General features: G+C 50.4%; 1 protein-coding gene and 1 long non-coding RNA gene across 20 annotated transcripts in view; both read right to left on the bottom strand.

The window, feature by feature from the left end:
• Window positions 1-12545, bottom strand: part of CUX1 (cut like homeobox 1) — a 368724-nt gene that overhangs the window by 341213 nt on the left and 14966 nt on the right. The gene's annotated exons all lie outside the window — the stretch shown is intronic.
• The window catches only part of LOC111776200 (uncharacterized), a 970-nt gene continuing 451 nt past the window's right edge, over window positions 12027-12545 (bottom strand). The window contains exon 2 of the long non-coding RNA XR_002812178.2: window positions 12027-12380. This is a non-coding gene — a long non-coding RNA (uncharacterized lncRNA). The remainder of the gene's footprint in view (window positions 12381-12545) is intronic.

The following is a 12545-nucleotide window of genomic DNA, read 5'->3' as shown; positions in this document are numbered from 1 at the left end:
CCCACCGAAAGAATAAATGCAGACCAATCTATGTGACTAGCAAAACATGAACATCTTTGCGATCTTGAGTGGGGAAAGATTTTCTCAAACAAGACTGAAATGACACAACACAGGGTAAAAAACTGATGGATTTGACTTTATCTAAATTAAGTTTTTCTATTTATTGAAGGACACTACAGTTGACAAACTAGAGACTGGGAGAACAAACTTGCCACAGTGAAAACCAACACAGGCTTAGCATGTAAAATATAGAAGGAACTCTTGCAAATCCACAAAAAGATGGCAAACTATTTAAAGGAAAAAAAGGACAAAATATATACCAGATAATTTACAAAGGGGAAAATCTGGAAAGCTAACAAGGATAAAATGAGGTTTATAACAAGTCTGACCCTCACCGGTGATGAGAGAAAACTTACCCGATGCTGAAGCACCATTTTGAAACCATCAGAACGACAGGCTCTAGACAGAGGGACAGCGGAGGGGCACAGGCGCTCTGGGGAGCAATCTGGCCGTGCTGAGTGAAATTAAGAACGCTTTTTGCCCTGGGACTCAAGAAGCCACTCCTGGACATCCAATAAGAGATGTGTGTAAGGATGCCCAAGGCACTGGGGTGTCAGAGACCACCGAGGGGGTCTGCCCCCAGGGAAATGGACATGTAAGCTAAGGTGGCATACGGACTGAAGTGAGTGCCCCCAAAATCCATCTGTTGAAGCCTTAGCCCTCAAGATGACAGTATTTGGAGGTGGGGACTTTGGGGGTGATTAGGTTTAGACGAGATCATGAGGGTGGGGCCCCATGATGGGATCAGTGCCCTTACAGACACCCCAGAGAGCTCCCTCCCTCCTCCTCAATCCCCTCATCATGCAGGACACAGTAAGCACACAGCCATCTGCAAGCAAGGAAGAAGGTCCCCAACAGGAACCCAGCCTGCTGGCACCTGGATCTTGGGGTTCCAGCCTCCAGAACTGTCAGCCATAAATCAATGTCTGCTGTTTAAGCCACCTGGTCTATGGCACTTTGTCACAGCAGCCTGAGCTGAGACAAGTGGATTCTTAAGACGGAGCCAACGCAGCTATCGTGAATTTATCATGATGAATGAAATTTATAGGGAGCAATATGGATCTCTAAACAGTGATGAGCGAAAAAGAAGGGGAGAAAGATTTACAGCACAATACTTAAGAATTACAACTAGACATACAAAACAGGCCACATAATTTATAAGGATACATCCATATAAAGGCATATGAAACACACCAGAATGAGTAGGGGAGGGGACTAGAAATGGGGATGGAACATAGAGGAGAAAATAATTTAATAAGATGAATCATAATGTGCCGTGAACTGAGGAGTGATGCACGCAGGGTGACACACGTGTGTGCACACACACAACACACATCCCCCGAAGGCAAGCAGAAAACATGGATATGGTTTTTCTTACCCATGGTGTAGAAATGATAGTGTTAAAACTCTTACAATTTGACTTAAGGATTTCAACCCTTAACATAGTAAAACAACTGGCAAGATGTTCCTAAACTTTCAAAACCGCCGTGGGCTGAGCTGGTAACAGCCCCTCATGTCTGTTCCCCTGAGCAGGTAAGACAACCCGCCTATCTGAATTGACAGACCCACACAGATACACACACACAACCGAAAGAGATCTGGGATTTTGCTGTAACTTATGGAACCTGTCAATTTCATTCACAACTTATACCAGCTTCTAATTATACTTAACTGAATATTAACCATTCTAATTGCTTAATGCTTTATTGGCCGGATCTAAAGAACGGAGGGACATCTGGCTTAGCAAAGGGAATTCTGCTTGCTATTAGCACAGGGAGCTTAGAGAGCCCTTTTCTTCTCACACTCTGAAGTCGAGCTTCACCCAGGACCAGAGCGTCTCAACAACAGGACTTGTAGGTCCACGCCCAGCCAAAGCAGTCAAGAGAGACTGTCTAGGATCCGGATTTTCACTGTAATATTCTTGTTTCACGTCACGGAAAGCTGGGGTCAAGGGCGACTGCAGAATTGAGGGCCCAGATTCCTTCCACCTTCCTGCTCTGCCGTCCTCTGCAGCTGCCCCGTGTCGAGGGCTCCCCCCTTGAGGGCTGAGATGGTGGGAGCAGGCCGGGGCAGCCTCTTCACCCACAGGCATGTTCATTCACAGCCAGAAAATGGCAGCTGGTCCTGGCTCATCTCCTTTGATCAGAGAAGATGCACCTTCTCATAAGCCACGCTACCTGACATTCCCTTCTCTCAGCCAAAACAAAGCTAAATGCCCACCACACCCGGCCAGGAGGAGGCACCACCAGGATTAGTTCAGAGAAACTTCAAGTCTCCTCCCCAGGAGAGACGCCCCTTGCTGGGGGACAAGGAAGGCACGCAGGGAGGGGAGAGATCCCAGGTGGGCAACCAACAGCGTCTGCTCTCAAACTGCTCTGCAGCCTTTCCACAAATCCACCTGTACAGCACAGCGGTTCCAAAGGGAGGCAACCCACCATGTGAGGAACCCAAGGAAGGGTCTGAAAGACCAGAGTGAAGAGAAGACACTGGAACAAAGAGCACTATGGAAAGTGGAGAGGAGTTACACATAAGAGATCAAAAAGTAACAGACTGGAAAAGTTGACCGCAGAGTTACCAGATATGACCCAGCAATTCCCCTCCTAAGCGTATACCTAGGAAACATGAAAACACGCATCCACACAGAAACTTGCACACAGATGTTCACAGCAGCACTGTTCATAACGGCCCCAAAGTGGAAACAACCCAAACGCCCATCACTTTATAAATGGATCAACAAAACGGGGTCCGTCCATACCACAAGATATTATTCAGCCATAGAAAGCAATGAAGTATCGGGACAGCTACAACACGGATGAGCCTGGAAAACATTACATTGAGTGAAAGCAGCCAGATGTGATTGTACTGTATGATGCCAATTTTATGCGAAATCGCCAGAATAGGCAAATCCACAGAGACAGAGAGTAGATGAATGGTTACGTGCGGGCGGGGGGGGGGGGGGGGTTTGGGGTGAATGCTAACGAGTATGCGGTCTCTTGTAGGGGTGTTGGAAATGTTCTGGAATTAGACTGTGGTAATGGGTGCATGACACTGTGAATGTACTAAAAACCAATGAATTGTACACTTTAAAATGGTGAATTTTATCTTAAAAAATACGAAGTAACAGAACAGAGGTATAGGCCTTGTGTCAAGGGAGCTGCCCTTTGCACCAAGACAACACGCAGCATGTTCAACAGAAAAAAATTCTTTCCAAGAGTGCTCTGCGCCGTCATGCCTCCCAAAATGGAAAACTAGCTGTAGACTGGGACGTTTTCAAGTCCCACTCCCCCTTAAAAACAGAAGTCTGTAAGACTTTGAGACATCCTAATGGCTGTACCCCACATACGGGCTTCAGCTTGTGCTTCTGCACAGAGTGCCCCCTGGCGCAGCGCCCTCTGTACATCCACCAGGAGACTCACAGACGGCATGAAGACCACTCTAGTTTGAGACCTAAGGATCAGCTTTTGAAAAGATGCCCTGAGCCTGTCAAATAAGTAACAGGTATCTCTCGGAAACAGGACGCTGGCCACTGAATGCCACACGTGGGCACCACTGTTTCAAGTCCATTCCGAGAAGCTTCCCTGGAAGAACAGCTGGACAACAGGTGTGCCTGGGGAACAAGGAAGGGCGAGCAGCGGCTGCTCAGGGACAGGAAGGGAGGGCCCGGCCACTCCACCTTCGTGCAAACACTGCTCCCCATCCTGGGAGGGTCTGTGCATCCCTCATCGGCGGGAGACGGGAGTGCCCAGCTTTAGGGGCAACGGGCAACTGGGGTGAAGATTTCTTCACAAGACGCCCTCCTCCTAACACAAAATAAAAGCACCGCTACTTGCAAAGAGGAGGTCCACGAACACAAAGCTCAGCCTCGGCAGCTGGGGCTCAGTTTACCGGTCCCAGAAGCCCTGCGCCCTTGGCCTCTTGGAATTCATGGCACACAGGAACATTTTTAGACCTGGCTTCCACCTTCCTCTTGCACCCCAAGGTCAAAGACCTTCCCACCTTTTCCTTTCTCCACGAACTGTCTCTCCCGTTCTAGAAGCCTTCGCATTCACTCGCATGCAGCCTCCCTCCCACATCCCTGAGTGGACAGAGACTCCTGCAGCAGTGCCCTCACTTCCCTCCAGCCACCCCAGCTCACTGGCCCAGCAGGAGTCCTCTGCAGCCTGCAAACCAGCTCGAGCCCTTGCATCCCCAACCGACCCTTCCCTTCCCCGCACTGTCCCCCGCCCGCCCTTCCTCCCTCTCTTCCCACTCGTCTCACACCTCAGCATGTCCCAGGGAGCTGCTCATGGCCACAGGAGAAGGCACCCTGCGCAGCCCAAAGGCAGTCATTCCAGGCTGAACAGAAAGTGGCCATCCTAATAGCCAGCCGGCACGAACCACCCCCCCCACCCAGGACGTACCTGACTTGCCACCAGGTATCGCACTATAATTAGTCATTGTAATTGAAGCCGAACGTAATTAATTACATAATTTTGAAGTGTTCAAGTTTAATTCCATTAAAATTACATCATGGACTGGGGAATTACAAAGGATTAACGACAAAGAGCAAATAGGGATGAATAAAGAAACTCCAGTTGACTCCAAGCACATCTGAGTCACACCCGACGCCTGAGTTTGGGGCCTGTCACCCCACCTGCTTTTAATAAACCCATGGGGCCCAGACAGGCGGCCGTGCGCAAGGGCTGCCTCTGGAAGGGCAGCACCAGGCGCCAGTCCCGGTCAGCGTCAACTGTACCCTGAAGACCCTCCGTCCATGCACTGCTCTCTGCCCCTTCCACAGCAGCTTCCCCACCCTGTTTCCTCCACTGCAGCCTCCCCTACGAGTGCCTGTCTAAATGCCACTGACCCGGCCCCATCTCTGCCACGGCCACCTCGACCGGGCGCCACCCTCGCCTCCAAGCACGCACTCTGTCATCTCCCCTCCTGGGGCCAGCCTTCCCCCTCTCTTCCTGGACCATGACTTCACACCTCCTGGCTCTGTTCTTTACCTCCTCTCCCTCCACACCCTTGGGTCAGCCTTTCACAAGGGGCTTCTGGAGGGATCCTTCTAAACACAAATCTGGGCACTTTGTACTTTACTTATTCCTGTTTACTGTCTGTCTCCCCTGCTGGAATGTAAGTTCCTTGCGGGCAGGGATTTCCTGCTGCTCTGATCCCGAGCACGCCCTGTAGACCAGTCCCTGGCCCAAAGGAGATGAAATAAGTCAGAGGAGCAAGACAGCCCAGGCCCATCCTTCAAGGCAGCTGACCTGCCTGCCCACACATCAGACGCCCCAGCCCTTGTAACCTGACGCCGGGGGGGGGCGCTCTGTGTGTCCTGCAGTTCCCTGACCAGCAGGGCTGGGGGCTCACTCCTCTTGGCACCCAGGGGCTTGGACAGGACCCAGCACACCCATCGGGCACCACGGAGACTCGCTCGATAAGTGAACGAATGAATGGCTCCACCAGTCCGAAAAAAAATGAGTTGTTCCCAAAACAAACCAAGCTGCAAACAACTTCCCTCAAACATGCTGCGTTATTCCCGAGCCCAGCGCACCTTCATACCTGTTTTCTTATTAACTTTAGAACTTCATTACAAAACAAGCTGCATTGTCGCAAAAAGTCAGGCATGCAAAAAAATCACCCAAATCCCGAGCAGCCCAAACCTTCCGTTTCTCCACGGTAATTCCTGGAAGAAAATAAGCTAAGATCTAAGGAGTGTCCTCTGACCAGGCTCCTCTCAGACAATGCCCGCCCGCAGAACCCTATAAAGCCGGTCTCCTACTGAGCTCACCCCAGTGCCACTGTCATGTGCGGACAGAGACCCTGTGCAGTGCATGCTGTGGGGGGCCTGGGTCTGAACGGATCTGGAGCCAGTGTCCCTGCAGTGACTCCATCAGCGAGACCCCCAGGGCGGAGAGCGCGGGGATTTGTCTGGCCGCCATGGGGTTCCACAAATCCAAGTTATCTAGCAGCCCATCGTGGCCAACGCCAGTGCCAGGCCCCGAGTCTCAGAGAAGAGTCCTGGCTGACACTCCCGCGGCCCAGGTCGGGCTTGCAGGGAACTGCCTGCTGGACGGTGGTGGCCTGTCCACCGCCAGATCCCTCCCTCCCTCAGGCCCAGGACCCACGACCAGGCCTCTCTCCAGCCTTCCATGTCCCTGTGACTCTTCCGACAGACACACTGTCGGCACAGCTAGAGTACCAGGGAGAGCAGGGGTCTAAGCAGGGCTGCTCCCAGCCTGATGCCAACACTGCATCCGACCATCGGGCGAAGCTTGCCAGCAGGAGTGCCCCTCACCCAGGGAGCACCACCTGGCAGAGCTCTCTCCCTATGAGCCAACTGAAGCCTTGGGCCAGCGGAGGCTCCAGAAAACTTCTTGGCTCCAGCGAGGCCTCACCCAGGGCTCCACCCACCAGTCAACGCAGGTGCCTTCACATCCGCCTCACAGGCTCTAGTCCACTCTCCAGCCGCTCACATTAAGCGACTCACCCCCCCATCCCACCCCAGAGCTCATCTAGGGCGGCCTGTGACCAGGGGCCCCCTGCTGAGTCCCCCCATGGCCTTGTCATGGCCAGCCCACCACTTCCACTGAGAGCAGGCCTCAGGACAGCAGGGATCAGCAGGAAAAGCAGGGACCGGACTGGCGCACAGCAGCCCCACGGATCCACCTTCCACTCGCCAGCTCCCCAGCTCCCAGTCGGATCCCGCCTCCCCCGGGGGGCTGTTGTGTGGGTGACAGGAAAGAAAGCAGGAGCTGCGACAACCACTGCCCAGGGTCAACACTAAGGAAATGATAGCTCGTGGTGGATAGACAAAAAAAAGAGGGTTTTTTTTAAGTTTCTGTCTTGTCGCCAGCGGACATGAAACCAGCTACAATATGTGGAATCCAGCACTACGAGCAACGCTTTCCTTCTTTCCGCCTCCTTGTACTCAACATCGGAGCAGTCCTGGCTCCACAACTGGGAGAGCTAAGACCAGGGCGGTGGGGCCCCCCCGCGAGGATGAGCTCTTCAGCGCTCCCCCCGCAAATCACGCCACACTCCAGCATCCAACAACACACAAATGAACCCTCCACAGGCTCCACACCCCAGGGTTCAGCTCACCGTCTGAACTTCAGCACCCACCTCTCTACCGAGCTTCACCCTCCCTTCCCCCAGGGCCCAGCTCCCGAATTCCCCCCAGGTCCCCCAAATCCTATATATCCCACAAGGAGCACACCCTCTTCCCCCACCTGGGGCAGCTCCTCTCCCTCCTCCCTGTCCTTGTGGACGCCAGGCCCCACCCTGCATCAGCCACCCACGCTGGACATGGGGTCTGTGGCTCCTCTTAGGCCTGGTAGGTGCAGCCCTGGCTACCCTCACTTCCCCAAATCCATGCAAATGATTCTGCAGCCAGACAGTGACGTCATCACCACAAAAATACCCTAGGTACTTTCTTTGTAAATGAAGAAGCAGAGAAAGCTCACAGGCTTTGAAGGCCACAGCTCTGAAAGGGGGCTGGCCGGGAGCCTTGGCTCAGCCGCACACCAGACCCCCGGGGCAGCTTCCGGGGCTGAGCACGCAGGGAACATCTCTCCAGGGCTGACACCCAAACAGTCGGGTTTCTTGCAACTCGCTTTCCCCTGCGCTGGTTTGGTCCTGATCATTACGATACCCACTTTCCCTGTTCACATGGGGAAGTTTCTTCCCATTTGGGCTGTGAGCAGAGCCAGAGAATAAATCTCTGTCAAAGAATTGTCTGCCCCCTTCTATTTTTAAAAACGGGAATTTTTTACATTTTATGTGCCACAAAGACAATTATGTATATTTTAACCAATGTGTATGTCACTTTGCAAAGAAGGAATTTAATGGGAATAACGAAGAAATACGTGTTCTGTCGGCGCGCACCTATCAGTAGCTTTCCAAATCCAGCCATGTTTAAATAGCCCACCTGTCTTCCACAATCCTTAAAAGAATTCCGTTGGCACTCTTCAGTTAATGAGCTGAATGAGTCCTAAGTCAGAATACACGGGACTGCTCCCTTCAAAGAGGCCCACAGTTCTCACACCGGAGGACATCCTGGGTGCCAAGAATTGTGGGTGCTACAGCAGAGGGTGGGGAGAAACAGCAGGTGCACAACATCACTAGGTGGAGAACAAAAGCACGAGTGGGAAGGACGGCCAGGGTGCGGTGGGTGCTCAGTGGGGTCCATCGGAAACACCAAAGAGGGAAGCCAGGGCTCAGAGGGGACGCCTCGGAGACCACCAGCCAGCCCCCAACTGTTGTGCTGGAAGACGCTCTCTTCCACGTCTCCCCAGGCGCACAGAACTAGCTCAAGCTTTCCCTCCCCCGGTGGGGCTTCCCTGCCCCTCCACCCAGCATCTCACACACACAGCTCTATCACAGCTGAAGCCCAGCCGCCCCGTCCAGCTCTGCCCACGGAAGGCTGCCCACTCCCCCAGGGTGGGAACCACAGCTACCCCACCCTGCATGCCAGGGCCTGGTGCACGGGGCTCCCACGGCATTGGTGAAATGAAGGAGTGCATGAAATGAGGCTCCACACTCAAGACACGCAGAGGGAGGATGAGGGAGTCTCCCAAACTGAGCCCGAATCTGGGATGCTTCTAAGTGGGGCAAAAGGTTTAGGTAAGGTAGACACAACCATAAGGAATGCTGCCTGCCGGGCTAAGGAACGCGGTCTCCATTCTGTGCCAAAGTGAGCCACTGTGGGTGTTGGAGGAGAGGAACGACATTTTAAAATCAATGGTTTGGGAAGACGAATCTGGTAGCCACATCTATAACGGACTGCAACCTGTTTCAAACGGACGATTGTGAAACAAGTAAAGGCTACAACTCAGCTTGTGTGTGTTAGAAAGATTTGGCTCTCACACACAACGGGCAGCCCCCAAAACTAACTGCATACACACACGAAAGATTTAATAAAGTATCGGCGTGTTTTAAAATGACAGCATAATTACATACCAACACCAAGCAACGTAAAACTATCGCAAACCACTTCGGACGCCCGACCATGACGTCCAACCATAACTGGCAGTCGCCTTGCTCTGCCTATCCCACGTCAGTGCTGACAAATTGGGGTGCCGGGGCTGAGGGGCAGGTGGGGGAGAAGAGGGATCACTGAGTGTCCCCCGGGACGGCCTGCTCCAGGCGAGGCTTCTCCCAGGTGAGTGCTCCCCAGGTTCCGCCACCGCAGGGGTCCTCTGTGCTCTTCAGCAACTGTGGGGTCCATGGGAACCAGGTGACTGGAATGGGAGCCTTGAGGCAGCCTGGGCTTCCTGCCTGGCTCCCGGGTCCCCCACATGCCTATGGAGCAGAGCAAGACTCCCAACCTGACCTTGTCTCCTACTTGGCTGAACGCTGTGACAACACAAGATGTTATGTAAGCGAGGAGCTGAGGTACAGCTGAAATGAAGCAATTCCAGTAAATTAATGTTTCTACAGTGGTTTACATGAACATTCCTGTGCTCACAGTTTTCTGTTTTAAAATTCTAAGACTTATAAACATCTCTGCTGCGTGAACACCAAGAGAAGATGGAATCTGAACTCCGGGTCTACTTATAATTTTAGCTGTGATTTCTGCATGCTGGCAACTCAAAATCTTTGCCCTTTAAAAGACGTGTGTTCTACGGGCAGTTGCTGTCTACACGGTTGGTGAGGGCAGAGCAGAACAATGTGACACAGAAATAACTCACTGTGCATGAGTTCAAGCTGCAGGTCAGCTACCAAGGTGAAAAGTAGACAATAAAGAACGTGTTTCACCATTGTCTGCCACACCTTTCAGAAAGAAGCAAAAATGGTGACAGGAGCAACAGAATGTTCCTATTTTCAGGGTAAGGGGAAAAAAAAGTCTTTTCCAAACCTAATCAAAAAATTAAATGTACAACTCCCTCCAGCAAGAAATTTATTTTTAATTTTCATTTACATAGTATCTTTCTTCCAAGAATCTCAAAATAATGGCGCTCCACAAATACTTTTAAAAAAACAGTTGTCACAACAAAGTGGGGGGACAGGCTTGGCAGAGCAGGAGCTCAGAAGAGGGGCAAGAAATGGCAGGCAGTGGCGACAGCAGGCGCCAGGGCTGGCAGCGCCCCAGCAGAGGGTGGCCCTTCCTGTACCAACAGCCCCCCAGCCCTGCTCTGATTTGCAGCTTCAGGCTCTTCACGACAAGGATTTACCGCTGGTGTCATTTACTAGCTTTAATCAAATTATTTTGATCTAAATAGCTACTTCTTCCCTAAAAACAGGAGGGCAGACCCTCATAGGTCCCAAGTAACAAGTGAAGAAGCAAAGGGCCTAAAGTGAGTTCAGATTCAGATTTTTGGTCTTAAAAACATAAAACTATGTTAGAAAATAAAATACTAACGATTTTTAAGGGGGAAAGATCCAATCTGAGAAAGACTATCTTGCTTTTGGGGGAAACTGGGAAGAAGCTTTGGAGAGGGTTGTTGTTTTGGGTTTTTTTTTTTTTTTTACAGCTGGGTGGACAGGATCTGAACATCCTACATTTAGCAAAAAGCTGTCAACACCCAAAGAAAATTTTAATGACAGCAAGAATGGCATTCTATTTCTCACAATTTTGCAATGTTCACTTAAGAAAGAGCTAATTTGTCAATTTGTTTTTCCCTTAACCAAACTCGGAACAACTCACAGACATACATAACTTTTTAAAAAACATTAAGTGCTTTTACTTATTGAATAAACACGGCCCCATAGAAAGATGTCTTTAAGGAAAGAGGCCACCACGCTGGTACACTCAGGGCGGTACTAAGAGCCAGCCTGAGAGAGAGCTCTGCTGATTTCTTCCGACATTAACATCGTAAATCACAGAGTCAAAAGCATCTAGGATCTCAACTGTCAGCTGAGTGGGCCATAGGCAAGACCTAGCGGCCTCTCATATTTTATAAAGCCATGGGCCACCTGGTTGGTATTCCTAACTTGTTTCCACAAATGCTTTAATGAAAGAAAGCAGAACCTAGTGAGTTTCGTGTGCATCTCCTACCTGGCTATCCTTCCAGCGGCTCTGCAGCGTTAGGTAAATCCTTGGAAGGAACCAACACTCCTGACTCCATTCCTTTCTAGTCACCTGTCTGCTGGTATTCCTGAGGAACAACTTCAGGGATGGGATGGGGGGAAGAGGGTGTCTTCTGAGTAGGAATCTGTACCAATCCCGTCCAAGGAACTTCCTGGGCTGCCCATAGCCCAGGGCTCTAATAAACACCAAAATTCCGCCGACCGCCCGGGCCTCCTGCAGTAAAGGAAAGCCTTCAGACTCAAATGAAGAAATCGACCACATTCATTCTGTGCACTAACATCGTCCTACTGGAATCTAATTACAGCAAGAATTAGAATTATTTTTATTAGAGAGTCATCTACTTTTCGAAGGAGAGGTTCTTGACGGGTTTTGCAACAAATCCGATGCCTTTCAGAAAGAGGTGTTCGCCCTCGTTATGTTTTCTAACTGTGTCATCTTACGTGAACAGGGGAGCACAAGCACTTTTTAAAACTCTTTAAGTCACAGCCCAGGTGCATTTGTCCAGCTTCAAAGCTGCTTCAGGTATGGCGCAAATGAGGGTGACACCGCAGGTCCCCCCTCAGTCCCAGATCACCTCCTGTGCAGCCGAAGACCACTCTCCTCCACCAGCTTTCTCAGAAGACAGCTGAAAAGCAAATCCAAAACTGTGCCAGGACCAAGAGCTCAATACAAATCGTAGTCGTCCTCTCCGACAGAATCAACACCAACCAAAAGTTGGTTCTTAAACATACAGCAAAACTGAAGCTATCAGCCGGCTTTGAAAACTAGAATAGGAAAAATGATTTAGACAATTCAGAGGGCCCCACCGTTAATATGTGACTGAAATACCCTCCTAACCAATTTATTTTGGTTGTTATTTAAGCTTAAATCTCTAAATGAAGAACTTTTGGGGAAAGCCGTTTCTTTGAATTCTAAGTCATTATCAGGGTATAATAAAATGTACCCCAAACGCTTATGGCAACAAATATTTATTCAATCAGAAATCACAAAGGAATTCGCAACTTCTTTGCTATAAAAGTTACATAATACAGATATTAAATCGCTTGCCTAATTATGCCACGAAAGTTCCTTTTTCACCCCACGATCTGCATGCACAGTTCTCTCGGGTACCCACGCGGAACATGCAGGCGTCCGGTCCCTAAAATGCCCAGCATGACTGGAACGTCCAGGTAAACAGGAGCGGGGCACAGTGAGAGGTCACAGGGCCCCTCTTCAAACAGCTTCAACAGAATGAACGGCCATAAGGAAGAAGTGTCTCTCTGCTTTGCGAGAATAAGATTCAAACACAGGATTCCAAGAATTCCACCTGTTTCCAATTAGATACGAGAATTGCTTGAGTGTTTAAACTACATTCACTTGCTACTTATACAAAACAATTCTTCCGGGTTTTTTGAACATTTTAAGTATGTTAAAATAAGATTAAGGGTCTGGTTTAAACAATCAGAGGCAGGGGAATTTCAGTGGAAACCCA

Source organism: Equus caballus, chromosome 13, assembly GCF_041296265.1.
Source record: "Equus caballus isolate H_3958 breed thoroughbred chromosome 13, TB-T2T, whole genome shotgun sequence".
Lineage (NCBI taxonomy): Eukaryota > Metazoa > Chordata > Mammalia > Perissodactyla > Equidae > Equus > Equus caballus.
This window is presented reverse-complemented; position numbering and strand designations above follow the sequence as displayed.